The 24,807-nt window shown below is 40.6% G+C and overlaps 2 long non-coding RNA genes across 2 annotated transcripts in view; one reads left to right on the plus strand and one right to left on the minus strand.

The window, feature by feature from the left end:
• The window catches only part of LOC141763043 (uncharacterized), a 346,783-nt gene that overhangs the window by 4,642 nt on the left and 317,334 nt on the right, over positions 1-24,807 (plus strand). The window lies entirely within an intron of this gene.
• Positions 242-24,045, minus strand: LOC141762967 (uncharacterized). Its single transcript, XR_012592952.1, has 3 exons — positions 23,989-24,045; positions 3,569-3,645; positions 242-342 (listed from the first exon to the last, which is right to left on the minus strand). It is a non-coding gene; the product is annotated as an uncharacterized LOC141762967 (long non-coding RNA).

Here is a 24,807-nt window from a genome sequence, read left to right on the forward strand (position 1 = left end):
CTGTCTTTTGGTTAATGTTCTTTCTCAAACACAGAATGGGGGTGTGGTTAATAGTCAGACGTAATTCATTACCATGCCAACCAGATTGCATCGTTTTTCAACCCAGTTTAGATGAATTTACTGTTTATCAGATTAGAAATGAGACAAGAATTAGCGCAACACACCGACTCTCTCTCACTCGCTCTCTTCCTTACCGTCTCCTCCTGGTGAGGCCGCCGTCTGGCTGCTGTCGCACCGAGTCGCCGCACCGCCGCATGCCGGTGGACGGATAGACACGTTGCAGAGCTCCGCCGTTTGAAATGCAGTTTCGGGACGCACCGGCCGCTCTCGCCTCAGCTCCAGCTAGAAACACAAACAGACAGATAAACAGATTTATCAGTTTGCTGCTGCTCAGACTCAAACGAGCATGAGTTCGCCTGCAGCTTGGAGGATGACCTTTGACCTGCAGCATCTACTATGGTCATATTCCCATTTTAGCAAAAACCTTTTTTTTTTATTACTTTGAGCACAAAATTAAGTTATTTATCAAATAAAAAATGGCAAACAGTGTGGCTAATCAACGTAGTCAGGAAATGACTCAAATAAATATGAAATATCACAGAAAATCCAAAATACACTGGAGGGGGGCTTTGAACTTGCTGTAACTGGAACCTATAGTGAAAGAGGCTTATGTTGTCCTTATAATCCTTTATAGTCTTTTATTCAAAGTAATGCACATAAGACAACTGTGTCTGTCTAGAATGAACCAAAAAAAAGAGTCTGGTAGACTTTTAATTACTATAGCTACAAGAGAACAAATCATGCTTTCAATCATGAAGACAATCTCATAATTGTGCATTTATGTAGCAGACAATGATTTTAGTTTTTCAATTTTGCCTGAACTTGCGGTAGTGACGAACGTTGACGCACAACTCTGTAACATCATAACGCTTCAATTGAGGTGTAAGTATAAGATTTCACTTTGCTATAGGCGTAATATATTCTTTAAATTAGTTCAGACTTTATGATTCTCAGAAATCATTGTTCGGTCAGATGAGTTTAGCTTGGGTTACCATGGTTACATATCTCAAACCGGCAACGAGGCTCTCAACGTCAATTACTCAGTGCGTCTGAAAAGATACATACTACTGTTTGTTCACACAAAAGTATGTTGGACAATAGTACACATAATGGGCATGTAGTGCGTAGTATGCAAATTCAGATGCAGCCATTATGTTCAGAACATGTTTGCATTCCAAACAACACTATTTCAGTCCATTACTGCTTCATCTAGCTCCTCCAACAAATAATAGTAATGCACAGCTAAATTTTATTCTACTTTTACACTAAAGCAACAGAGAAGCACTTATCCCGAAATCCTGCTCACTGCATTTGCTTGACACCTCCTTAAATTTAGATTTATTACTGATTTTAAAGGGTCTTTTTGCAGATGTTTTAAGTGTTGTGCTGGAGCAATGGAAACAAAGTCGCATTACTCACGAGGAAAACTCTGCCACAGTTTGTTTGCATGGCTGATTTAATTAAAAATAAAATAAAACCCTAAGTGGTTGCAAAGCAAAACAAGTGTATTTTATGGACTTTATATGAAAGCTTTAGAGCACACAGTTCTTAAAAGTGTGATAAACATTATCCCAGTTGACCTTTAGAACAATACAGAGAAATAGCAACATTTTCAACATCCAAGAATAACCAAAAAAATGGTTTCCAACACCTCCATTCATGCCTGATGTTAATCCGATCAGTGTAAAAAGGCAAGTGTGGATAATGTATCCTATCAACCGGTGAGAGACCAGTTGCTCCAGCCTAGCCATTACCACCACCTGCAATCTGCAGCCATGCAAATTCGACATGGACATTGTTGCTGTCAGCGTGGAGCCAAGGACAAGAAGCGACGGGTGGGACACTATTTCCAGACAGCTATTGTTCTCACACACACAGAGGGGGCCAATGCAGGTAGGGAGCGGCGAGGCCTGAATGTGCTAACCGGCAAAGCCTTGGAGGGCACTTTGAGTGGGAAGGTGTGTGCGTGCCAAGAGCCACTCGCTTTGTCTCCTTCGCTCGAGTGACGAGCGGGCCTTAAACACAACACAATCACACCTGTGAGCTTTTCAAATCTCTGGCAGCTTAAAGCCTCTCTAGAAATCAGAGCTGAAACAAACCAGGATTTCTTCTGCTAACAGCAGGGTGTCTCTGTCAACAGCTGATAGGCGGTGTTTTGGAAATGGTAACTTCAGCAATTAAACACATTTTTCTAAACTGGAAATGAGTATGGTGTTTTTTAAAATGAGCATTTCACGTCATTATAGTCGACTAACCTTCACGGTTAGCTGTATAAGCTAAATTATTTTCTGCTTACTTGTACAACTGTTTCAAATATGTATATATATCCAGCATTGTTTACCAGCCACATGCAATAATGACTCAGCTATTTTATATTTTCACAGCAATAGTGAGCTCCAAACTGTTGAGCTAGCTGATATTCCAATAGCCTTGAGATGAGTTTTTTTTTCTTCTTTTTTTCCCATAAAAGTCTTTCTAAAAAGCAAAAAAAAAAAATACTGTTCTTACTCCATATTTTCACATAATTATTTCTAACTGTACGGGTAATTTGAGTACCTTATCATCCCGGTTTGTCCAGGATTGTCCCGGTTTGAAGCTGGGTTTCCTACGACCATATTGTCACATGTTCACCACAATTAAAATAACAATATCATACTTTTCAGCGCTTATATTGGCGTTAAACATGTTCTGTCCCCTTCATTATTACCTAAACCTAATATTAAAAACATAAACAATGCATGTTTACTAGTGTAAAACAGCTATGGTGCGTGCATAAGCGTATATAAGTGCATGAATGTGCGGTATACTTAAGGGTCCTGGTTTGGGGTTTGAAAATATGGTCACCCTCAGCTAGCTGCTATTCCAATAGCCTTGACTTGAAAAGAAAAAAATACTGTTATAACTCCATAATACCACATAATTATCTCCAACTGCACTGGTAATTTAAAGGTCCCATATTGTATTCATTTTCAGGTCCATATTTGTATTTGTGTTTCTACTATAACATGTTTACATGCTGTAATGTTAAAAAAAAAACATTATTTTCCTCATACTGTCTGTCTGAATAAACCTGTATTTACCCTCTGTCTGAAACGCTCCGTTTTAGTGCATTTCAATGGAATTGCAATGGAATTGCAATGGAATTGCGTTGCTAGGGAATACACAAACTGGGACACATTTAGAATGTTTACCTTTAAAACCGTGTAATGATCTATATATATTGTATATTTGTGACATCACAAATGGACAGAAATCCTAACGGCTTGTTTCAAACGCGCAATTTCTAAATACGGGCTGTGTGTGTTTATCTGTGGATTGAGCGTTTTGATAGTTTCACAGTATTTATATAGCGCTTAAACCTGCTTTATAATATAAAAGACATGAAAATCTAACTTTTTACAATATGGGACCTTTAAGTACCACTGTTAGCATCAAGTCACGCATCATCCTCTATCACACTGATTTATTACAATGCTAAAACATGGCATTACATGATGAAAACACTTACTCAGAAGAAGCAGAAGAAAGGTTCAGGAAGCAGTCCACTTGAGAGGGTTTTCTTCTTTTCTTTCCAATAAAGCATTTCTAGAAAGCAAAATAACAATAAAAAATACTGTAATTAATCCATATTTTCACATAATTATCTCCAACTACTGCTAATTTGAGTACCTTAGCCCCTAGGTTAGGTCAGTTATCACATGTTCGTTGTTGCATTTAGCATTTATTTGTTGAATCTTTAATATTACATTGTAGGTGGTGTCACTTTAAGCTCTTCAAAAACTTAAAATTCAATTAACCTACAGATATATGTTGCACAGTGGAAGCCAATAATACAAGCTACCTTGATATTAGCCCCTCTACAGTGCCTCTGAGCATTTTCATTGCTATACAGCAGACTTTAGCCACTGTTATCATAAACTATCACACTAATTCATTGCAATGCTAAAACATGAAAACACATACTCAGACGTTTCAGGAAGCAGTCCACTGTCAAAGTCACTGCAGAATTGTTTTCTGTTGGCTAGCACTGTTAGCTCCCAGCGGCTAGGTGTTTATCATCCCCACAGGAAAGCTGCTGCCACCGAGGCAGACTTTATTATCCTGTTGCTGTGTTGAAGCTGGTGATAAACCTGTGGCTTTATGTCCTCCTGGCCTACTCTTACTAACTGACTTAAAGCCTGTGTGTTGCTGCTGACGTGGCCTCCTCCTACACTTTCCTGGAGTAAAATACTGCATTAAAAACCTTCCTTAAGTAAAAGTATGTAAGTATTATCAGCTAAATGTAGTTAAAGTAAGCCTCTGTGCACCCACACAGGTGTTTTCAGTTATTCAGGCTGATTAGACCTCTGCTCAAGGTGGGTGGAGCTATGATAGGAATTAATGAGGTCACAAATCTGCATCGACCAATAAGAATGATGAAGGTGTAATTTGTCCCGCCCTAACAGGAAGACATCTAATCAACCAGATTAACTGAAAACACCTGTGTGGGTGTTCAGAGGCTAAAGTAAAAGTATTTATATAGAGCAGTAAAATGGGTAAAAATAAGGCTGTGTAACTTTTTAATAAGTTACTGGCATATCTATTATGCATGTTTTGGCAGCTGATTTAAGGTTGTCGCAATAGACCCACGACCCTCTCCAGGCATAAGAATCCTTCTTTCTATTCCTCAAGGCGAGCATTGTTCAAAAATGACTCACATCCTTAGGTTTCCACAGGTCAATTCATAATTAAAAACCCTCCTCTGGCATCAGAATGACGCTCGATGAAATGCTGCGGGTGGCATTTTGATATCCGCGGGGCCAACCCTTGGCGACTACACCCCAGAGGGGGTTACGCATGAACGAAAGAGAGCGTCCCTTGCATGAGAAATGTCCTTTTCATGTGTCCATCTCCCTCTACTATTTCACGGTGACAGGAATCTCATCACATTGGGATTATATCTATAGTGATGAATGTGAGAATCAAATGTCAAACAGGATCCAAGAATAACCATAAAGTTGCAAATTTAACCATCCGGGGGTTACTTCACAGGTTGCTAGAGACCTTTAAATGTGTAAAAAACAATTAATCACTTGACAGTTTAGCAGCACCAAATGGCACTATGAGGAAGAGGTAAACGCACCGTTTAGAATGATGCAAAGTGAGAAATAAAATGAACACCACCTACAAGCCAAATGCTAATAGATTTTGGCCAGTCTCTCAATGAACTGAATGCATAAATGTGTCAGCCCAGAGTGTTTGAGGAGGCGTCTAAAAAGCATCGGATCCGGCGGTTATAAAGCACTGTTTCTCTGGCAGGGCTGGATCTTTTTTGGACACATGGAGCAAAAGGACACAATCTAACATTGGTATTAGGCCATGGGCAATTAAATTGTCCGTTGACTGGCGTCAAATTTAATGGATAGGCACGATCTTGTGAGCTTGTAAGCCATCATGGTGTTGGTCGTCATGTCGTGAAGTAATTAAGTTATTATAAAATCATTAATCATGATCTTGGGAAAGAAAAAACAAGTGGTGCTTTAAAGGAACAGTGCCTTCAATTTCAGGTGTTGTAGGAAATGTAATATAATGACAATAGTATAGAAATCATTTTGTTTTATTTTTCTGCGGCACTTTTTAGGCAGATGTTTTACTGGCGTCAGGTAGTTGCTTTCAGTCCAAAATGATGCATAGCTTTGCTGCTGGGTTGTGATGTTACAATGGAACGAACAATTGACTTTCACTTGGCAATATACGTTTTTTGTCTTCATTGAGTCCGCCATGTTTCTACAGTAGCCCAGAATGGACAAACCAAACACTGGCTCTAGAGAGAGCCTTTAATGTTTTTACGTTACCCGAAGGCCACCGTACTTCTCCAAAACGCTTGTGAAACTGCGGTAACGCGAGCCGCAGAGTGCAAAATCATGGTACCGCCTGCTGCCGTCTGACTTCCGTTGCTCCTAAAGTAGTGTTATTATGGTAAGGATGGCCTCAGCAAACGGCGTTACCATAGTTTTGCACTCAGCGGCTCACGTTGTGCGGAGTTGTACTTGGTTGCAATCTGCAACCACACCATAGATGCTGCCAAATCCTACACACTGCACCTTTAAAGTCAGGGAGTACATCTTCAGTATGTGCATTTAGCTGCTTTTTGGAATTATTTACACTTGGATTTTGCAGATGAACAAATTCCCTTTAAAACAATGCAAAAGGCGGAATTACACAGTGGATCTTGTGACCTCAAATGCATGCATGCTTTCAGAAAAATAATAACACACATGCACACATTGGTCCCATAACCAGTGTGTCTGTTTTAATATGAGCTGTTTTACTTGAGACCTATTAAACCCTGTTCCACTCGGATGCTAAACCAAATTAGTGGAGGTCTTGAACTTCGCTCCGAGTAACGTGTTACCATTTACTTGCTCGATTAGTATTCAGTTAGAGAGTAGATGCCATAATCAAAAAGAGCGGGAGCGTTAAGGGGAAGAACGTGGGAGAGATTCTCACTATCGAGAAAACTCACATATAGAGGGGGAGAGATAAATCTCAGCAGCTCTCTCACCCTTTTCTCTCTGTTCTTTCTAAATAGAGCAATTCAATGAAACCCCACAGAGACATGGGATAAATCAATTTTCCAACACTGTATCCAACAAATCTTTGCTCTTTTCTGCCACAAGCTTTTTATTGCTTTTTTGGGATGAACTGGCGTCATAATTAAAAGATGGTGGGAACGTTTTCTAATAGTATAGAAATGTTTTTTTGGAGTGGCAGAGAGAGTGGAGGCGGGAGAGTTCATCCTGAACCTTTCTTTATTCCTAGAATATTCCCCAGAATGTGTACAACAAAGAAATATACAGGAAGAAAATTATCGCAAGGAACCGAAAAAAAAAGCCCAATCAGCCTTTCTGCGCCGTCTGATGTGATTTTGGTTCTTATCATCAGAAGGCAATACAGCTATTTTGTTTCCCAAGCTGTCGAATGTCTGCTGTGAATGGGTGAGTGGACCTGCCAAAGAGTCTTTGGTACCCTGTCAGTTACAGTGACTGGTGCTGCCCCAAAAAGCACACAGCCTGCCCAACGCTTTTGATTAGACCACCACATCCGGCCAGCAATTCACATGCTCCACAAAAGACAACTATACAGGTTCTAATCTAATAGTCAGTCGGGGATAAACTTTAAAGAAAGAAATTGTCATTTAAAATATGGAAAAAAAAGTCCCAACTGCTTTGGCCGTCTTAAGCCCTTTTGAAATTAATTTATAATTAAAAACCTCACATGCCAAATGTTGATAATAGCAACCAGCAGGAGCTTCCATTTAAGTATTGGAGTCCTTTTGAAGTGTCCTCGACAGACAGTTGAGCCAGGCCCCTTAAGTTGTCCTTCCCATTTCAGGTTCCTTTAACTCAAAGCCTATTTTAAGTGCGTGTTATGGAAGTTTTTTTTTTTTTTTTTTTTAAAGAGTTGAGTCAAAGTCAGTGAAACGAGGAAAGTCAATGAAATGAAACAGCAAAACTGATATTTATAGATTCCATATCTGTAATTGTAACGTTATATTCATACCGCGCCTTCCGTCCCTGGAGATCTATCAACAATCTTGTTTCATTTTCAGCAGGAGTTTATTGCAAGAATGAGTGTGCAGCTCTCTGCGATGACCTTAAATCTCATTTTCCAACCTCTGCTCGCTCACCTGTAAAATGATCCGCAGATACCGAGGCCAAGACCTTAAAAATAACACTGGTGGGGTATTGAATGAACATTTGCCTCCGTATATGGCGCCGCGTTCGCTTAACCTTTCTCACAGTCAAGATCCTATAAAAGAAGATGGAGCATATTGTTATGTTCTTTGTCCTCATCCTCAGATCCTCCATCTCTATTTTTCTGACATCCCCTTTATTCAAGTGTGTTCTCTCATCCATTTGCCCTTGTCAAGGCCTCCTTCTTCTCTTTCTCCCACTCACTGTTTTCTCCCCTTGTTCTTTTCTCTCTCTCTCTCTGACCCTTCCTCTCCTTTGCCTAACCTCTTGTCATCGCCTCACTGTACCCTGGTGCCTCTTGCATGGCTTACATGACCAGGAAGGCTGATACATGGCGCCGACTTGATGAAATGTATTGATCGTGTTAGCAAGCCCGGTCTATCAAGCTGCCTTGACGACAGACAGAACAGTTGCATTCTTGTCCTACTTGCGCAATGAATGCATGCAGTGGCGGACTCAGTGGCGAAGGGAATATAAAGGGTACCAGCTGCATCTGGTGGGGCACCAGTGCGCAGAAAGTTTTCAAGCATGTTTTCTCAATTTTAAGGGCACCCTAGAGGGCACTTCATCATGTTTTCTTTCATTTAAGGACACCCTAGATGGCAGTGCATCATGTTTTCTCCTCTAGAAGGGCACCCTAGTGGGCACTTTATTATGTTTTCTCCACTGGAAGGGCACCCTAGAGGGTACTTTATTATGTTTTCTTCATTTAAGGGCACCCTAAAGGGCAATGCATCATATTTTCTCCACTGGAAGGGCAAACTAAAGCGCACTGCATCACATTTTCTCCACTGAAAAGGCACCTTAGAACGCACTTCATCACGTTTTTTCCACTGGAAGGGCACTCTATCACGTTTTCTCCACTACAAGGGCACCCTATAGGCCATTTTATCATGTTTTCTCCACTGGAAGGGCACCCTAGGGGGCTCGTTTTATTTACCATAGGGGCATCCAAGAAGGCAGTTTTGCTGCGGTTTGTTAAAACATGGGGGCACCAAGGCCCCCCTGAATCCATCAGTGACTGCATGTATATTTTGTGACTGTCTATAGAAACTTTGTGGCTTATGTGCGGTCCCTTGCCCTTGCCAAAGTCAAATTCATCTTAATTATCACTGATATGAAGGCCGCTGCATCACCCTCTGCTACTCAGTGTGAGTCACTTGGCAAGAGCGCGGCATTATTGCCATTAGACGTCAGGTTTGAATACCTGCTGAGGGTGAATATGTCGCCTTGCAGAAGGGAACACTCCATTTAGTGGTCAACAAAGCAGTGCCACAAGTTAAGCATACCCTTCAGTAATTCTTATTGATCACAGTAATCATAATAATGCATTGACATTTACAGGTTTAAATTGAAATAAAGAGATAGTAGAGTAGAAAATCGTTGTTGCCCTTCAACTCATTTCAGGTTTTGTTTAACAATTCTTTAGAGGCAAGGTCAATCCTTGCGCAAAGAACTATGTTTGCGACATTCAAACAAAAGGCTAAAGAATCAAATAAAAGGAATATGAATGCAAACATTTGAAGTGTTACTCAAGTGCTGCATGGGCAATAAAACAATCAAAGAGGTCACATTGGCAGATTGAACTATTATCCAGGGTATTATCCAAGACAAAAAGCAGACATGCCTTCAAGTCCAGTTAGGTACACAGTACACAATGGTCTTTACAGGGCTACAATGGCAACACTTGAAGACCTTGCTCAAGCTCTGAGTGTGGCAGAATAGTTTGCTGCTCTCAAAGTTTTAATGGGACAATTATCGGGTGCACAATCAGCAGAACAGAGAGGCAGTATAGAGAGGCTCTTCGCTTAAATGTTGCCGGTTCTAATCACTTAAGTTGATGAAAAGATTGGGATACAAAAAAAGTATGATAAGGTGCACGTCAGCAAGGCTGCTAACCCCTCTTTGCCTCTGTGAATCTCCTCATTGGCTGAAAGGAGATTATTAGTCATTAGTCATTATCATGGAGCGGCTCCCAGGTTTGATTTGTGTAATCTTATATAATATAAGGGCGGGTTGGTGCCGAAAAGGTCTCAGCATATCTTCCCTGGACAACTAAAGGTCAAAAACCTCAATGCCAGCTGTCAGATGTAAGTTCTGAAAGCTACGTTGTCTCGTCACATTTCTTTTTGTATTTTGAAAGATTTGAGGGTAATAAATAAGAATAAGTTAAAACTAACATTGGAGGTTTAGCATCACAACACAACTGTTTTTATTCTGTCCTCATGTTAGAGTTTACTTTCGAAGTCGCGTCATTTGCTGAGGGAAGGCAAATGACAACATTCACGATGATGAAAGATCTTCCCAACATGTAATTTCGCTTGACAGTCTTTCCCCTGGCTACAGGAACTTTTAAAGTATTAGTCACTTCAGAGTCGGCGCCGCGGCGGAGAGACAGTGTGTGGGAGAGAAATGAAAGACAAAGATGGGCCGGGGGAGAGGGGGCTGCATGGGTTTGCATCTATGATTCCATAGCACACAGGCATGATAACACCAAAGGAACATACCCCTAATGTACACAGCGTTTATTAAAATCACCCACACACTGATAAGAATCCTTGGCTGGCAGCTTGTGTATACAAACATTCATTCATTCCCTTTATGCTGCCCTCTTTGTGCACAACCGATTTGATTCAAATTCAGAAAATCACTCCACCAATAGAGTCATTGCCACTCAATAAAAATGCTCAGGGTGCTTTTTCTTTTGACCTATCCACCAATAATCATGGATTTACTGCAGGGAGTTGGAAAATGTATCACCACAGAAGCTGGCAGTGCGCTTTATAGATGTAGCTGCTTCTGTTCCATCTCATTATTGTTCTTCTTAGATGTGAATGTTGAATTCACATTTTAGTTGGCTTTCATTTTCCCCAAATGATGAACTGGACTGACTTTTTCTCTAGCTCCACCAGTGATGAACATTTTTGGCTGCTTATCTTGACAACTGTTTGATGGATTGGCGCAAAATTTGGTGCATAATTTCATGGTTCCCTGAGGATGAATCCTGGTGACTTTGGTGATCCCCTGACTTCTCCTCTAGCACCACCATCACGTCAAACTTCCTTTGGTTTATGACCAAATACCTGCAAAACTAAAGACATTCCTATTAGCTTCAGTTCGATTTTGTGAGCAAGTAGCAAATCTTAGCTTGCTAACAACTACACTTAGATGGTGATCGTGGTAAACATTGTACCTGCTAAACTTTAGCATGGTAGCATTGTCATTGTGATCATATCAGCTTTCTGATGTTTGCATCTAACTATAAATCAAGGAATCTGTCTGTGTGTATGTGGGTATGTCCTTCGCATATCTCGAGAACCGTTCATCTGATCTACTTCACACTTGGCGGGTGTATTGCTGGGGACCCAAGGACGTGCAGTGTCAAAGTTGATGCAATTTGGCCAATGGTGGGACTATAATAATAAACTTTATGTTTTGGCCTCTTACATTTGAACCATAAGTCTCAGAAACAAAAGAGTTGGTTAAGTCCTTCATATATCTCGAGAACTGTTCATCTGATCTACTTCACGCTTGACGGGTGTATTGCTGGGGACCCAAGAACATGCAGTGTCAAAGTTTATGCAATTTGACTGGATAGTTGTTCGAAAACGACAAACTTTATGTTTTGGACTGTAACTTTTGAACCATAAGTTCCAGAAACCAAAAATGTAAGTATGTCCTTTGCATATCTCGACAACCATTCATCTGATCTACGTCACACTTTGTGGGTGTATTGCTGGGGACTCAAGGACGTGCAGTTTTGAGTTGCAGTGCAACTTGGACACGCAACGTGTTCAGTATTAATACACTTTGAATAAAACATAGAGCCGCTATCACGAATGTAGTCTTTAGTGGACGTCAAACGCTGCAGCACCACCTTCCTAACCATTTTTCATATCTGAATTAGCAGTCTGCTTGCAGAGGTCCTCACATCACTGAGAGTTAAGATTACAGCAACATGACACCTCCTTAATAACACAGCTCATCAGGAGAATTAGCGAGATGTGTGTTGAGGTCCTCTGACTGTTTCGAACACTCAGGTTCATACTCCCTCAGTTTGGGGCATCATACCATGCAGAACTATCTATCTCCCCTCCCTTTGGAAAGCATGGCTCAATCACACCCCTGACAAGCTCTGCCATCTCTCATTTGGACACCCGTGTTATCCAATTGGCAGCGCTCACATCGCTGGCCTTCCTCCCCCCTCTTCTCTGGCTGCTTGGTGCAAACCCGCTGACGCTGCACAATAGTAACTTTCTATGGGCTGCTGGACTCGTCTGCAGGGGGATTTTAGCTGAGGTCCCCTCTAATCGGGCTAATTCTGAATCAGCCAGGACCATTCCAAAGGGTGTGTTCATCGTTCCGTATTAATCTTTTGGTGAACTGATGCTGAACTCTTCATCAGCAAGAGGGAGGGTGTATAATTGCCTGCGAGAGAGAGGCTGGGGAGGAAAGAAGAGGCGAGGCGATCCCACCTCCTTCGTTCACTATCTCACTCACGCTCACCAAATCCGCCAACACTTACAGTGTGAAAGAGAAAAAGGTTCTCTGGACAGTTACTTGTTATATTCAGCACCAGACGTCAACTATCATCGTCATCACTATCGTCATCATCACTGTATTATGAAGCTGTATGAAAGCCTTTTCTTTTCTGTAATGCAAAAAAAAAGCAAAGACATCTCCTGCTACAAAGTACTTAAAACAGACATTCAGCTTTTATCGCCTCCTGTCTCAGTGTGTATGCAGGTTTAAATCGTTTAAGATTTGTCTGCACGGCGGCCATGCATTTGTCCTTCGAACAAAACAGGGCTCAGCAAAATAGTGCCGTGTTTGGCTTGGTTATGTGTCTCCTAAAAGCCTCGCTTCGATGTAGAGTGAAGGGGAGGTGGGGGCTGAGGTGGAGGAGGTTCGGAGAGTTCTGTGGTAACCTAAATAATTACACGCCCTGTTCTCCCAGAGTGATTAATTATATCTGCGGAAAGGGATTTCTTATTTTAGAGCCCTCCGCAGACAAGGGTTGGTTGGGGAGAAAGACAACAAAAAAAAGAAGACAAAATACAAGGAGGCCCTTATCAAACCTTTCTTGACAGATTTAGGCTGTATGCAAGACTTGCAGAGTAATATCTTTTGCTTTCTGGTCAGCCTGCTAGAGCTGCGCTGAAGGATTTAAAGTGAATCAATGTTTCACAGTGGGCATAATTAACTGCATTTGAGGATCTTGACAGGATATTGGGAAGAATTTTATAGCGTTGCGTATAGCATTTGGGATGGATTAGTGCCTCTCATGCCCATTACTTCACATAATTTCACCATTTTCCTTATCTGCGTAAGCCAGAGTGGCCTTTCCGGAAGGTTTGCGAACATACATGACGCGTTTGGCTCCGGGAGGGTATTCCCCCCCTGGCTGACTCCCACGCCGTGTGATTTGCCATGTTGGGAACCTGCATTTAAATGTGTTTATGATGCAGCTTAACATGGAGTTGGGAGCTTGGGGTGGGAGGTCGTAGCAGGATGAGAAGAGAGGAGGAAATCTCTTAAGACTGAATCCTCATTGGGTTATTATGTTTCCCATATGGGGAACATAGATTTGGATCCTGCCATTATGGATAGTGTCAAATGTAGCAGCCACTTATACAGAGGAGGATTGAAGCGAGCGGAATGAGAAATGTTTTCCATAATGCCTTGGAAAAAAGTCCTAAATATGACCATGCAGGCTGTTCTCATACACTGTTCATAGCTATACATACAGAAAGTACTGCATTGTTATTTGTATAAATCCCACAAATCCACGTAGTCATGAACCAGGAAATATAAAGAGCGACAAATGCTGCGTAGAAAGGAGGTCGCGGGGGATTGGTTGGTCAAAAAACACCAGACTTTAGCCCAAGAGACCAATGCTCGTATCCCGCATGAAACCAGAAGTCAACGTTGATTTATTCGTCACGTAACTTCCGTACTTATGTTAAATAATTTCCGGAGTTATTTCACCCCAAACAATGATCTTTTCCTAAACCTAACTAAGTAGTTTTTGTCATGTAACTTCCGTACTTTAGTTACATCATTTCCGGAGTCATTTTAACCCAAACCACGATCTTTTCCTAAACCTAACAAAGACTTTTTTGTCACGTAACTTCCGTAGTTAAGTTACACAACTTCCGGAGTTATGTTGATCAAAATGACGATCCGAAACCTAACCAAGTTGTTTCCTGTGAAGACGGAACTTTATCTTGAAAATTGACATGTGCGTCATGTGTTGCTGGACATTCGTAAGAAAACGCACGAAAAATGAGGAATAATTCTTCGTAATATATCATACAAACCATTTTAATGTACTCATAGTTAGAAGGTGAACAGAGTTTAAATATACTGATATTAGAAGGTGAACAGAGTCTAAATGTACTCATATTAGAAGGTGAAAAACAAAGACACGGCCTGTCCAGATGGGATTTACATTACTGGGCAAAAAAAATAAATTACCTGACCCCACCTTGGAGAATTAAATCACTTCCAAAAATACACAAAACCCAGAAGCAACTGCTCCCAGATTTTACTCACTTAGCTGCAACCTGCAAGATATTATATTGATTAATGATATTTGCATAAAAACTAGAGCCCCAGTCTTTTATTTTGTACGCTGCACATCTTGTTTTACTCCTTGCCTTTTAATCTATGGAATGGTGCAGTGGTAATATAATATATTCCAATATATTATGCAGAACTTTATTCCCATTCATCAAGGCAAGGAGGCCAGTGAGTTCAGATCACATTCAGAGCATAGATCTCCGTCCTCTGGCTCTGCACTGATCCGCCTGGCAAATTTAGCACCAGCCCTCTTCGACTTTCCTGAATGGCATATGATCTCCGAAAGGCAGTTAACCTTTTCATGGCCGTGGGAGTGCTTGTGACACAGTCAACCTGCCCATTACTATGTGAATCTTTCTCCACTTTCTAATTCACTGTTGCAAGGTCTTTCCAGTATGTCAAACTAGCTCATGGTACAGAAACAATAGAAAGATCCTCCTCCTGCCCAGTGGGCCATTCTGGCTCAAAAAAGGCTTACTTGACTCTTTTCTTATGCATGTGCTAAAGGGATGCTCATGCTGAGTATGCAGCAAAAGCATGGGCCAATGTCTAGTTTTAGATATCAAAGCTATAGAAGATGTTCAACCCTTTTTTACTTGACTGGAGTTGATTCGATTTACACAAAGAGAATATACATTTTTGACAGCATCTATGATGCTCACTCATCGCTGTAGGTTGCCGGTGTACCTTACGAAAATGTACAAAAATTGCCACTTTCGATAAAAATGTCAAGCCAGCTTCCGTCGTCTTTGTTCTCAAAGGCTAAATTATGGCACTTCTGAGCAGTTGCTCGATTGTGCCGTATTTCAGACTCCGAGGAAGGAAGAAACTTCCTCCTTTGTTGCTTTTCCGCGGCACACAAAGTACCTTCCGCGGAGTCATGACACCTCAAGAGGTTGAAATGACATTTATATCAAATCTGGCAATTACTGTGGGGCTGAGGAGGTTACTCATGTATATGCCAGAGAAGTAGCAAAAAAGAATAAGATGTCTTCTCGGTGCATTTACTCCTGTGATGCAACTGTTGCACTGGGGTGAACTGTTGGTTATCTGAGAGGGGAGCTTTAAAGCGGCTAAACATGTTGAGTCATGGCTATGACTGAAAACCAAGATTGCGACGGCCAAGAACCAAGATTGCTACGACCAAAAACCAAGATGCCGACGGCCAAAAACCAAGATGCCGACGGCCAAAATGTCGAACTTTAGGCTTCAAAACGGCAGTCCACAAACCAATGGGTAACGTCACGGTGACTACGTCCACTTCCTATTTACAGTCTTCGGTTGTTACCCACTATTAAGATCATCTTGAGTGTACACATTGTTTATGCCAATCACTTCCCTCAATGCTTTATGCATCCGTTTCGGGAGAGAATATTTGTCACTTAGTCCACACTTTCAAATAAATGAAAAGTGCTTTTGATTACCTTGCACTGGCCCTGGCCAACAATGCTCCATCTGGTCTTTGTGTGAGAATTAGACGTTGCATTAGACCTCCTTAACTGTCAAGCATCGCTGGGTCTCTGCTAATAAAAAGCTGTCAACATAAGCCACATTTGACATTGAAAAGTTGAAAATATAAAACTTTTACTGTTGAATTTTCAACTAATTCCCAATTGATTAATTATGCAATGCAATCAAGAATACAGCCGCAATCTAGTCTCAGCTGAAGTCTTGTTATGCATTGGCTTTCCTATTGAGGACAAGCAAATAAATATAATTAATTGAATCTGACTTTAACACAGTATGCCAAATATTCTAAAGGATTCAAGACAAAAAACGTGACTTTTATGAGAAACTAAAGCACCTTAATGACTTGCAACCTTTTGAATGATTAAAGAATAGTGAGTAAGAAATCACTTCAATTTTCTTAGAGCTAGAGCAGACCAGATAAGACTGATTATCTGTGTGCTGGCCACCAATTTGGAAAGGTTTCTCCTGGAAATAACTTCCACCAATCAGTGAATGATGTCCTGTAGTCTCATAAAAATATGTTCTCGCAATTTATATGTCAGAAGATTGGCTGCTCCTGCAATTTCGGGGCCCTGTGATACAAAGAAGTTCCAATTTGGGGGGAAATTATGCAGTTTCATTGGCTTTAATATAAGTGAATATTGCTCATTTTGGCCCTCGAGTCCTGGAAATGATAGACTAGGTACTGAGCAAGAAAGTGAAGGCAGACTGATATGAGACTGTTTCACAAAGATATTCAATCCCAAAGCAAAAGAGAAGAAGATTGAGATGGAGTGTGTAAAAAAAGAGCGACGAAAAGAAGGCTTAGGGCTCGGCTAGGGCAATGGAAAGATAAGGGAATATGATATGTACATTTCAATGAAATGGAGCTTAACCAGTTGAGTATTCATACTGAAGCACAGCATCATGGGATAGCTTCTAAAGAGGTTCCAAAGTTGGGTTCAAACTGTTACTGAAAATGTAATCAGAGAAGTTAAAGTTGCTTTGATTCATTTAATTTAATTTATAAAAAACGTAAAAACTGATTCCTTATGTTACATATTTGGCCCAAATCACCTACAAATTGTGATTAAACAGTAGTGACAAGATAAGTATACACAGTAATTTAAACTCTCAAATATAAGCTGGTATTCAAATAATGGCTGAGTTTCAAATAATAGCTGAAGAAAGGCGGGGTTCTATTACTTAAGCTTCTGGGAGGCTTTTAATTTGAAACATCTGGGGGCAAGTGTTGAGTGGCATTGACGCTGGCTTAACAGCGACTGAAAAAATGGCAAAGTGGGAGTGACTGGAAATAATTAGTGAATGAAAACCGCCTTTCTTTTACTAAGAGAAACTCACTCTGGTTTGGTTGCCTAAACCTAAGTTCCGGTGAAAACGGAAGTTTATTTTGAAATGACACTATGCATGTAACGAGTGTATATAGACACATTCCACCCCGGTACGTCCAAAAGTAACGCAAGGCTACATTACATAAGTTAAGTATGTTAGGTAACATTACGTAACCTACATAAAGTTACGTAATTTAACTTCCGTACATAACTTAAAGGGGAAGTTTCACGCTCATTTCCTGGTTCATACTTGTATTTTGGGTCTCTATTAGAACATGTTTACTTGCTTTAATGTTCAAAAAACATTATTTTTCTCATAATGTCTGTCCTTTATTCACCGTCTGTCTGAAACCCTCCAGAAAAGCACAGTCTGCTCTGATTGGCTTGCAAGAAATACCTTGGCAAAGGTAGTTCTCAAGCTGTGGGCAATATATTCTAATGAGCCTGCATGTGACATAGGAAGGGGAGCCAAATCTAATTGGCTTGTAGAATCACTTTTTTTTCTGATCTAAGTAGCCCACAAAATACTGACTGAGTTGTCTTATTTGGGTTTGTAGGCACTCCAGATACCCAAATGTATGTGCACAAACACTGAAAAAGTGATTTTTCATGATAAGTCCCCTTTAAAATAAGTCAACGTTGACTTTTCCTCTGTTTTTTGCAAATACAGCTATTGCGCAATAATGATTTAACAAAAGAAAAAAAAGAAGACCTGAGAATATTGACCTATCTCTGAGTTTAAAGCATGTTTGAGAGTCAGAATTGTCGGGATAAATGCTGCTCTACTTATCCACACTCCACGGCTTTGTGATGCAACACCTCAGTCAGCTCCATGGAAAAAAACTCGGAGTGAGTCAGACATGTGCGCAGACTGTGAACCAGACCTTGGAGAGCGTTGCGAAATAAATGTGCGAGATAAAACACCGAATTGAAATTTTACAATAACTGAGGGTCAAGCGGGGCAGGCTTTGTTGGCAGAACAAAAAAAAAAAGGAAAGAGAACCTGAATTTAAAGAAGAACTTTTCTCTCATTTTGTCTCCTCAGCTGATATAGCTGAATGAAAACGGTCAGAAGCTCTTGGAGGAAAACATAACAGCTTTATTCGTGACATGAATGCTTAATAATCTTATTTATTTTGCCCCATTTAAGCTTTTAAAGTGCACATAAAAATGCTGGTGGCCTTGAGATGCCATTCCCGTTAACATTTTGTTAATATCGTCCATCAACTTCTGGCATGAACAAAAAAAAAGATTCTCAGCTTGACAAGAGGAGGGACTCTTTCTCTCTGACTTCCTCAAAGAAAAGATTTTTTTTTTATTTGCCTCCTGCCTTTGAATCCTCCACCAAGGCCTCGAATGCCAAAGGAACACTTTTAATTCATCAGCGGGGGGACACTGAAGGCTGTTCTGGATCATTGGACAGACAGCGAGTGAAGTCTGAAAGACAGAGAGAGAGTGCGGGGCGAGAGGCGGAGAAAGGGAGTGACTGGGTAATTTAAAAAGTCTCCCTCATAGAACGAATAAAGGACTTTGCAAACAGTAGAGTAGAAAGACCTCCACCATTTAATTATCAAGTAATTGTAAAGTCCATAACAACGGAGACCTGAAAGCGGGAGACAAGGGAAGAGGGACGGCTCCATGAAAATGTAATTAGCTGAATATCATTTCTCCTCGCTCTCAGCCACTGTAGAATTTAAGGGGACAAAGAAAGAAAAATACAGACAAGTTCCTTTTAAGATAAAACTCAACGCGGTGTCACCGTTTAGATCTTCGGTGACTTGGATCAATATGTAATTACCACTGGGAGGAAGAAACACCTTGGCTCCCCATCTTTCCACTCTCTCTTTAGCCCCTCTTTATTTCCAGGGAGGGAAACAAAACGGCAGTGATGGAGACTGACAGTGTGTCCGAAACCACAATGTATTTCCATCTTTTCCCCATTTCGATTAAGAAATATATAGCTAAGTGGTACTTTCTCCTGCCTGTGATAACAGCGATGGCCTGCAGGGAAGGTAGAAGAATGAGGGGGGGTCACTAGTCGTATAGTTCAAACTATTGGAACAGATAGAGGTGGAGGTGGAGGAGCGTGTCCTCTACTCAGCTTCAGTAACAAACAGTCGCTGCCCTGCAGCACATCACTTGTCCTCTGACTGCTACCAACAGATCCCATTCAAGGAAAAGGACTTTTACTACTGCAGGGGTAGAGTTACTGCCATAGTCGGTGTTAACAACACACTAACTAAACTATTTGTTAAATGTGCCATTTCCATGCCACACTAAATGGTTTAGAGCAGCGGCTCTCAACCTTTTTCATGTCAAGGACCCCTACATTGATGCACATTAAGTTACGGACCCCCATTTGAAAAGATTTTGCTTGGTTGTTAGATATGATTAAGACCAGAATTCTATAGTTGTCAGCTACAGTTGAGGAGATATGAACGCTCCTATGACTCTTACTGACATTGGGCTCACTTCTATAGTGAATTAAATAGTGAAAATAAGTTATTCCCCATTTTTCTGGGGACCTGGAACTCCCTCAAGGACCCCTTGTTGAGAACCACTGGTCTACAGGACAGACTTTTAGGAAGGTTTAGGCAGGCAATTACATTTCTTCCAGAGCGAAACCTTATAGGCGATTTGTTAATTTTTAACAGGGGAGATGGACCCGGTTCATTTCGTTCACCCAAGTCTAGGGAAGCGCCCCATTAACAACTCTTTTGGCTGGAGTGCTGCAGAATTGAGTCTTAAAACCCAGAAATGAGTCAGCATTTTTTCACTTCCGGTTCCCTCGTCTTGAAATCAATGAGTTTTCTGTTAGATGCTTGAAAATCTGTGGTTAACACAAGCTTAAGAGATTGTACCGGTCTATTCTACAATATAAAATACGTCAGTAAATGTCCCAATTCTGAATTGTGAAGAATTCACAAAAAAAAGCTCTTCCCCGCCTCTACTGCCTCGTATTGTGTACTCATAATCATGTGACCGTGGTGTACTTCATTTATAGCCTATATAACGTTAGCTTTTTACTTCTGGCAAATGCATTCACACTTTAGAAATCATAAAAGTGGTGTTCCTTCATGAAGATTATCTTGCTGAACAAAATGTGGAAGTATCATAAATGTTTGCCACAGAGGTTATTTTCTGCAATAATCCAAAACCCAATGGAATAATCCCATTGGCTTTATGTCAAGGGAACACGTGCGATTCTAACTTTTGGGTTGTTCTACAAAAATACGTCATCCCTGAACCACTCAGATAACTGACAGAAGAGCGGGACTCAGAGAAAAAGTTGCAATTGCAAATCCGTCTGCTACTTCAGCACCACGGACAGCGCTGTGGCTTTCTCAACACACAGAACTGTTAGGTTCCTGATGTTTCAGAGGTCGGGGTCATAGATTGTAACTTGCACAAACCTCAGTCAGATAAAGGATCATTGAGTCAGGCAGACTAGACTAACATATCCTGCCCCTGCAGTCTATCTGATACTAGGGGATGAGTATCACAGTAAAAATATCCTTCCATTGAATACTGTAGTCCTTACTGTCGATCTAATACACATTGTGATAAACGGAACTGCTGTCGTTTCTTTTTGTCTACCTTGTCTGACCTAGCAACAGTAACTAAGCAGGCGGGACATAGGATTGGTCAATTATGGTATATTGGTATGGTATTTCCCATTTGGTTTGACAGCAATTGTGTATTATGTACCATAGCATTAGTGTTAGATCATGAGCTATCGCATCGTCAACAATAAATCTTAACAGTTGCACCCATGAATCAATTTTAACACTGTTGAAACCATAGAAATGTTCATAGACATGTTTACTGCCACATGTTCCAACTCCTTTAAAGATTATTTGACAGGAATAACAATAACTTTGAGCCAAACCCAAAGACTTTGCACTCACTCCCTTTGGTTTTTGGTGTTTTGCACGCTGGCCTACCAAAGAACCCAGAGTCCGATCGGCGGCCACCGCAAACCCCCTGGTGACTCTGACCATACTCTCCGCTTAGAAGTGCAATTTGCATGATCCTTTTTGTTGCCAAATAGCGATCCAGGGGTCATTGTATTTTGCTGTCTCTTTGTCTGAACACACATTGTGTGTGACAGCAAATAGTCGAACCAGCTACCGGCCTTGGAACGCCATGACAGCCCCGTCCTCCACCTTGCTTCCAGAATAAACAGCTGCTCTGGACTGATTGTGTCCTGTCAACGGGGACTGAAAGCTACATACTTCGTCTATAGTGTGTCCAAGATGACGCTCTCCCCCCAATGGACATATACTGTGCATTCACTAATTTGTGTTATTGTTGTTTTCTCTGCAGGCGTAGTGAGAGAAGCACAAAGAGAGAAGCTTAATAATGTAAGAATGGATTTTGGGAGATCCCAAATTAATAATAAAAAAGATACTTCTAGATTTATCAAATTTGGCCCTGGAGGGAGGACGCTTTTTGATGAGTTGTGCAGCTTGCAGACCATTAGAAAGACACATTACCGGCAATTGAAATTAAAATGTTTATGAAAGATTGCAGACAGTTGGTGTTTACTCTTTGTAGATCATCCCAGAGACTGTGTGTGTTCATTTCAAGGATTTGAACTTCAGTACATTTCACCGAACGTTACATGTCATTTCTCTTCAACTACATTGCTGAGAGGACTATTGTAGTTTTACATGTATCTTACAGCTATAGTTACTTTGATTTTACATACAAAACCTATGATTATCTCGTAAAATATAATACATTATTAAAGATTAAAGGCCCTGCATACCCACATATGTGTTTGAGCTTATTGGCCAGGGTGCTTTGTTGCACCTCTCTTGCTTATTTCCTGACGTCTCTCCACTCCACACAAATGCCCGAAATACTACTTTAAAACAATCCACTAACGTAATATATTTAATACGTATATATGTGTACATGTTGCTGATGATTTGTATCCTCATACAAGATGTGATATCTTACGCACATGTCAATTTCCACTCCAGTCTTTTCAAAATAAACATCCGTCTTCACAGGAAACAAAGGTTTAGGCAACAAAACTACTTAGTTAGGTTTAGAAAAAGATCGTGATTTGGGTTAAAATAACTCTGGAAGTTGTGTAACATAAGTATGGAAGTTACGTGACAAAAACTACTTAATTAGGTTTAGGAAATAATTGTTGTTTGGGTTTAAATAACACCTGAAGTGGCGTTACTTAAGTACAGAAGTTAAGTGACAAAATGACACCTGTCGCCACTGCTCTCTCTCTCTTGCATCACCACTCACTTCCCACGTACAATCACCCTCTACACACTGGCTCTGCTCCACATGGCTCTAGAGAGTGCCATACACGTTTTTTGCATCAGCCAGCGTAGCTCTCGGACACGCTTGGCACACGGACGAGGCTTCAGTTGGTTGCAATCTCCTCACCCCACCGCTAGATACTGCCAGATCCTACACACTGCACCTTTAAGTAAATGTCGCCAATGTAAAAAGATTCTCCTTAAGTGAAGAATCTTCGCACTTCTTCCAACATCGGTCAAGTTCTTGTACACCAAACTTTGAAAACTATTTTCTTCACAGGCCGTTTCCACAAAGTTGGAAGACCAAAAGAAAATAACACTAAATAAATAAATGATAATGGCGTGGAATTACTGTGCAACTGGGCGACTTTAAATATTTTACACAACCCCGAAAGAAAAAAATAAAGCTTCCTTTGTGACACATTTCCGTTTGCGTCAAATAATGTTCCTGCAGACTCAGTGCTATAAATAATGCAGCATTGTTTGGAAGTATCTGAGGGGTCTCCCCATCTCTTCCTCTCTCTCTCTCTCTCTCTCTCTCTCACGCACACATGCACTTTCTCCGTTTCCTCTCGACATGTCAAATAACATGACATTCAAACGCTCAACATGAACCGCAATCTCCCTTTAGATGCTTTCCTGAATGATTGAAGGCGACGTTGACTTATGAGGCACATTACTCCTTTCTTTTTTAGTGACTCTTGAGAAGTGAGACTGTGGCGGCATGAAAGGGAAGGAAAGAGTGATTTTATGTTAATGGACTCTCCTGGGGAAAAAACAAAAAGGGCCTGATGGCGACCTCACAATCACTTGGCGACGACACAAGCATGACTCACAAAAAACACTGTTTCCTCACCCATCCCTGTCACTGATGTTACCATTAAGAAGTCTAGATATAAGTCATTGTTTGCTGAAGTATATATGGGGGAAACACTGTTATGTATTTTGACAAAGCTGTATTAATTATTCACCGTATCTGTCAAACAAACTGTCTGTTGCTGCAGAATGGAGGATTCATATTTAGAAGGATGATCAGGATTAAAGATTCCTCGCATTTCTTTTTTTTGGCAGGCTGTTTATTTTCAGTGAGAGACAAATAAATATGCGGAGACTGTTGTGATTTGTTGTGCTTGCTAACGAAAATGGAAAGATTCAGGGAGATATGAATCGATATTTATATTCTGTACCAGCGATCCAGTTCGAGCTGAAATAATGTGGATTCCGACTGCTGCAAAGTCATGGCTGAGAAAACTGAGCTGTTCCCAAAATGTTAAACATCATAATGAGCATATAAACTTGACCAGCAGTTACAGTATATTGTGGCTCTTGGTATTATTCTTATTTTTCCCCTCAGTTTAAAGGATAAGTTTCACATTTTGGAAAATACGCTTTTTAGTTTTAGAGTTACAGGTACTATGTGGAACTAAGAAAGAAGTGAACTGCTGTCAGTGCAAAAACAGTGACATTACAATCATATATCATATTTAGAATAACGTTGCTTCCGCCAGCAGATGGCTATCTTACCTTAGCATAAAGAGTGGAAACAGGAGGAAACAGCGAGCCTGGTTCCGTCCTAAGGTAAAAAGAAAATAAGTTTTAAAATCTGGTACCACCTCTAAAGCTTGCTAATTAAATTACATATTGTTTATACAGTATAACCTGTACAAAAACTGAAATGTAAACGCTCAAACTATTTGTTGTTTGGGCCTGTGATGTCCTGGAGTCTCTGCTGGTTACCTGGCAACCTCACAGTGACTCCAGGAAGTCATTGTACCCTTAAAAATTGTTTCAAAATAAAATCAATCAATCAACATTTATTTGTATAGCCCTTTACAATAACCAAAAAGGTACCCAAGTGCTTTACGTTAATATCAAGAAATAACAGGAATAAAAACATAACATATCATAGAATCATAAAAACGTACATAAAAAGCACAGGAAAAAATCTCACAGCGCTACTAGGTATTAAAATTTCTAAGAAAAGCGGTGCGAGGCTGTTAAAATTGATTCTGAAGCGAACTGGAAGCCAATGGAGCGAGTAAAGTACACAATAAAACACAACAATCAATTGAAAAACAGACTACTACTACGTCTACTAATCACAGGGTTGGCAGTTTGACCCCCGGCTCCTCCTGTCCACATGTCGAAGTGTCCTTGGGCAAGACATTGAACCCTAAATGGCACCCAATGGACTGGCCAGCACCTTGCTTTGTAGGCTAGCTCGCTGCCATTAGTGTGTGAGTGTTTGTGTGAATGAAATCTTAAAGCCCTTTGGATAAAAGCACTATATAAATGCAGCCATTTACCATAAAACCAATTAATGCACTCATTTGTACCTTTTAA

Source organism: Sebastes fasciatus, chromosome 24, assembly GCF_043250625.1.
Source record: "Sebastes fasciatus isolate fSebFas1 chromosome 24, fSebFas1.pri, whole genome shotgun sequence".
Classification (NCBI taxonomy): domain Eukaryota; kingdom Metazoa; phylum Chordata; class Actinopteri; order Perciformes; family Sebastidae; genus Sebastes; species Sebastes fasciatus.